Genomic DNA, 6,252 nt, shown 5'->3' on the forward strand with positions numbered 1-6,252 from the left:
GTTATTATGACATTAAAGATTTTTATTAATACTTAAAAAATGAAAAATATGCAAATTTTGGTGGATTTTTCAGTGGAAAGGAGTGACAAAGTAAGAAATCGTTTGTAGAAAACAAAAGGGTATATATTTGTCAAACAGAAGAAAAGAATTAAACAGTTTTTATAGTTCTTCTTGTAGCCAGGCGTAATCTACATTTTGATGGTAAAAAAAGATACTTTTTTAAAATTTTAATGCAAAATATGAACACTTCTGTTTCTCTTCAGAGCTCTTTTCATATTTGGGTTTCTAAAAGCCTAAAAATTTACTTGCTTCCACAAATCTCTATATCTCACTCTTTTTCTTTCTCTCTCTCCCTCCCTCTCTTTCTACTGGTAATACGGGAAAAATTAAATTTAGCTAATAAATATATTTTAACACAAAATTATAATATTAAAATTTTACAATGATTTCAACAATGAAATACATGAAAGTATTTTTTCTGGAAAATATGTTGATTGTGAGAATCTTATTTCTCTCGAGAGGTGCATGTCACTTCATAAATTGGTTACGAATATTTCACAGCGGCATCGCTTCGCTGTTATTAATAAAGCGGATAATACCTGTGTTATTTAGCCCATATTCCTGGCCCCGAGTTCCTAAAGAGATAATGATCGCTCCTAGGAGGGCGACCGGTAATATAATACACGAGGAATCCCTCGGGACTGGAGGATGGATTCTCGCGAACTACGCGGACAAAGGCTCTCCCTCGTTGAGTATTCCCCAGGAACGAGATGCAGTCCCTCCCGAATCGATCCCGCCGTCTCGGATTTTGCGATGCGATGAGTCGGTAAATCCCATTTTTATTGTAATCAATGACTCACGTGTCGGGAAAACTCGGCGAACCGAGTCTCCTCGAACATACTCGTTAAAACAAAGAAAGGGAACCTACGTTGAGCTCGGGTTATCCTATTTTTCAATTAATACTAAATAAAGAATTAAGCCAAATATATAGCTAAAATATATATACTGCGTGTGTTTGTATTAATCATACATTATATACAATATATAGGAAAATGTTAACAAAATGTACAAGCTTTTTCTTCTCATTTTCCTTTATATTTGCAGTGAAATGAAGTACTTAAGTAATATTTGCGATCATTTCCGTTATATAATTCTACTTTACAGACTAGAAAGTATATTTATTATACTTTACAGATTTTTATTAATACTTTTACGGAATGTAAATAAGTAAAAACAAAATCCTAGTGTACCATACTGTGGTATGGTCTTCGTGAGAATTAAGACAAGATATTCAAAAGGCGAAGCGACAGCTAAACGCTTTTATTAAGCCGTATGAATGCGTAAATTGCAGATGCAATTCAACGTGAGTACAATAGAATATGTAACTATAATAAGACAAATAATCCGAGATTGGATGTGATTACAATCGTGAAGAGGACGAGGGGCAATGACGTCACCCTCGATGTCGGGAGGCGGCCACGCGAATCCGTTAACGCAGAGAACGACCCGCACATTTTCGACGGCGCTCCGACAGATAAGTGAGACAATGGGGTGATAGTACACGAGTACGAGCTCGTAATGGTCGTCCGTAACCGGGAATCAAGGTGGGAGATTAAGATCTGCTTGGCCATTGTGCGACGACCGCGTTTACGGCGGGCCCAAGAGAGCGCTGGCGTTAACGTCAAAAGGCGTTACTCGCTCGAATTGGCTCACCTGGCGGCCGCGCGAACGTATCTGATCGAAGGTCTCCCGACCTCGGGATGAGATTCACAGTGGATTCTGATGTGACCACTTTGTTTCACCCTCCCGGGATCCACGGGGGTGCAGCGCCGTCGGGCTCCGCGCTACGGACCGCGCTGCGCCTTTCATCCGCCAACGGAAATCAAATTCGCCGACCTAACTCTTAACCCTTATACTTCTTCTTTTGTTCTCGGCCGATTGGACTTCAGATATCTTTGTATCTTCGTGTATAAAAGACGTTGATCCCGTGGTTTATTCTTCCATCCATTCACAGCTTCTTATATGTATATATTTATTTTCTTTTTATATGTATATATTTATATGTATATATGTATATATGTATATATGTATATATGTTATTTTTATATGTATATATTTATTTTCTTTTTATATGTATTTAAAATATATATTGATAATAAAATAATGAAATAATATATTGAAATAATATATTGATATACACAGAATTATGGATGATTAAATTCTGCTTATCTGAGAAAAAAATATCTCAACATTTATTTATACATCAAACTTTATTTCTGCAAAATATACTATTTAGAATCAAGTTTATTTCTATGAAATAAACTTTCTGTATCCTCCACAAATCAATTTTCAAATCATCAAATATATTTTTCTCAGTATAGCTTACAAGAAATACTCAATGTTACGGTGACATTTATTTTAAAGTGACAATTGTGATATACAATTCATAATAATTTTCAGCTTTAATTGCAATAACGACAAAATAGTTTATTAAATTATACCCATCTATTGTTATCTACACAGTCATTATCATTATATATTTTTCTCTAAATATATAAATAAATTTATAAAAAATGTGTAATTAATGATTAATGCGCTGCACATCGTTGTGGATTTCGTGTAACACCGCGTGGTATTAAAAAGATCAATAATAAATTATTAGTAGTATATTTTCTTTTATCTTTGACGTTCACTCTTGAGGCCTCACGATGATCCATCCGTCGGACGTTGCGCGACTCGAAAATGATTTTCGCTGAATCGCAAACTCGTCCTGCGCTGCGGCCAAATAACCCTGCGCGACGCTACGAATTAATTAGATATTGGCGTGCAATTTGCAGCCATTGTGGGGCTCCTTCGTACAGAGGGTAACCTTTTTCTCTTTACTCCGCAGTGTATCTCATTGCAGCTTCGATCTTCAGGGTCTTCTCTTTGAGGGATAATCGAGTCGCCGGGCATCTCGTGTGTTACCATCGGCGATTGAACGCCCTGGGTCCGTTTCGTTTGTACTCTCGCGCGGAGGAGAGCCGTTATCTGAATCAAATTTAAGTGCGGACGTCTATGATCGTCCACATGGGGGCCCGGGCAGCTTTTGTGCACAGTCTGAGCACGAAACGATTGAAACCCCGGCGCGAGTCGTTACGGCTAACGGCACAACGACGTTATAGCCGGGATATCAATACCCTTTTTTACGCGTCGCAATACATTAATTTCTTTCTCTTTCCTGCTTCTAATTATGCGATATCACAGAGATTCGTACCTAGAGTTAGTCCTATGAGAACGACGGCGCATGGTACTATTCATTATTATTCTGTGTGACAGGGCTTCGCTCCAACGAGATATCCAAACGAAAAAAGCTCGACTTGTCTTACTGTGTATACATGTCCATCACGTATTCGCCTAAACAGTCGTGCAAACCCGCTTCTCGACAGACCGTCCGCTTTAATTGAACTTTTCCGCAAATCGCCACCGGCGCATCACGTGCCGCAAACATTTACGTGAGCCAATATCCCCCGGCAATTTCTTTAATACCGTCCCATACAATTCGACCCAGTCGTGCTATTTTTTTTCTCCTCTGATCACGGTTTTGTTGAGTTTGCCTGAATCATCAAAATCGCTTCTGCCAGCGGTGCATTTTTTATTGGAGTTGACTAATTATTTATTAGCGTTGTGGGCTTGAATACGCGCGGCGCAAGTGAAAAACAATGAATTTTGATGTCCTTAATGTATTTATTATTTTTTATTATTGTCTCCAAATTTATTTTATCAAATTCATCAATTTTATAATTAAAAGGATATCTGTGCTGTTTTTCCTCTTATTATTTTAATTATTATTTTAATTTAAATTTCTCAAATTTTTTCTCTTGACAAATAGATTTATTTCTTAATTATGAAGTTAAGAGAAATCTTTGAAATATAAACAATGAATACAGTGTATTACAAAAAGTAACATGCGTAATTATAACTGGCTTGAAATGCAATATGATAGTAGTATAGTATATGACAGTATATGATAATTTTATATTATACATGAAGATAGTATACTATAAAAGTAGTATAATATAGTAATAGAAAGTATTATGGTAATAATAAAATAATTAAAAAAAAGAGACAAAAAGGAAAATATAGTATTGCTTAATATAACATAAACTAATTTCACATGGCTAAATGCAATATGATTAAGTTTAAGATTAAGAAGACGGCTTTGTAAAAATAATATTTCATTTGAAGAATACATACAATTTAATGTAAAACACACCCAATCTAATGTAAAAATATAATCTAATATTATTTAAGGTATAATCCAAAAATATAATGATAATGGCAATACATAAGTGTAAATAACAATGGCAAAGCACCAAGTACAAATGCAAGAGAAGAGAGTGCACGATTGCAGAAAATACAGAAAATAAATTACAAGAGAAAATGCTCAAAGTGATTCGAAGGGGAGATATTAAAAAAAAAAAAAACTTACTAGACAAGTAGAGAAAGAGGTGCAGGGTTAAAGTGTGTCAGCTTGCATGCGGTTTGCGTTTCATTCCGCTCATTCTGATGCTAATTCCTTTAATCGACATGCAGAATGCAACAAATAACGAATTCGCCCCGCGAGCACGCGGCACGTGGCGGTCGCACGTGTGCGTGGCCACGGCGCGAAACCGCCGAGATTAGCCGGGAATCTCTCGTTCGGCTATGATATCTCAATTACGGTCACTTTTACACGCTGCTCGCTTGGCACGTGCCGTTGTCGTGCTCGGGGTTGGTGATACGGCCACGTGGCGGAGGCGTTGGCTCCACTGTCTCGCGCTCTGCGAGCCGCACGTGACTGCCGTCGTGCAGCGCGTTAATTCGAGATATCCGTTTATAAAGAGAGGAGATCGATGGCGGATGCGACGATACGTCTCGATACGCGGCTGATAACGGTGGGAAAAATGACGAGGGCGTGAAAACGCGACGATAAATCGTGGCTGCTCGCCCGTTCGGATATTCTCACCATCTTCCCTTATAGAAATATCATACTAAGAATCATTGATAATTACTTATTATCCAGTATTTTTAATACTGAAAATAAGTAATTATCAATGATTCTTAGTATGATATTTCTATAAGGGTTGTCTGTGTATTTAACGAAGATGGAATATCTCGCGTGCACACTGAGGGGAATTGTTCGATAAAAAATATTAAGAAACGGATATTTCCGATCAAAATTCTGATAAATTTTTGTATCCGATCAAGAAAAATTCGATGAGAAGTATTGGTTCATAATTTTTTTATAAATTTATCTCATAAAATGTTATTATGATCGGATATAAAAATTGATTGGAATTTGACCGAAAATATCCGTTTGTTAATTTTTTATCAAATAATTTCTCTCAGTGTGTCACCTGCACTTGCGTCCCCGACTTACGATCGTCACGATTTTGTGAATTAATATCACATTTACTTATTTTTATTGTATATATTTACTCTCATTCGGTGCGATATAAGGATGACTTTCATTAAACTCTGACTATGTTAATCGACGATTAACTTAGACAGTAGAGTTGCCAACATAGAAAATAAAGCAATTTATTATTGAAACGTAAAAAAGATTCTCTTACATTAAAAACTACACAGAAAAACAATATGGTTAGTCCACACATAAATCCGATTGTTCCAACTAGATTAACAGTAAAACACGGAACAACTAATTATGTGGTCGCTACAACCACAAAGCAATTGCTGAGTTACAAGTGACGATATCAGATTACTCCAATCAGAGTGTATCTATGGTAGATATCACCCCAACTGATTTCTGGTTGTCGTAACCAGAACATTGACGTAGTTGATGTACCAGAATGATTGAGTCGTATCAGCCATACATATTACCATCATACAAAGATGAATAGGGTGATGCAGCCATGCTGCTCACAATTAAATATTTCTGGTTATGTGTATCATATTTCTTTTTTCTAGTTTTTTTTTCTTCAGTTCCATCTGCGCGCAATAGATGTGTCGTTAATTGTCAGACACTCTGTATATTAGCCAAATATTACTTTGTTAACGTATACAGTATAACTTTTTTGTTGTTATTGTTGGTTGAAAAATCACATGACTAGAAACTGCTGTTTACATTCCTGCCAGTTAATCACTGATTAGTTTAATTGGAATTTGGGGTGAAAAACACACTAAGTACTATATATCTAAGTATAGTATATCTTAATGAATTAGAGGAATTGGATCTCGGAGGAGACAGATAGTAATTATTTATTTTGCATT

The sequence above is a fragment of the Odontomachus brunneus genome, unplaced genomic scaffold (genome assembly GCF_010583005.1).
Source record: "Odontomachus brunneus isolate Ranch 3 - 2012 unplaced genomic scaffold, Obru_v1 Obru_scaffold_035, whole genome shotgun sequence".
Classification (NCBI taxonomy): Eukaryota; Metazoa; Arthropoda; class Insecta; order Hymenoptera; family Formicidae; genus Odontomachus; species Odontomachus brunneus.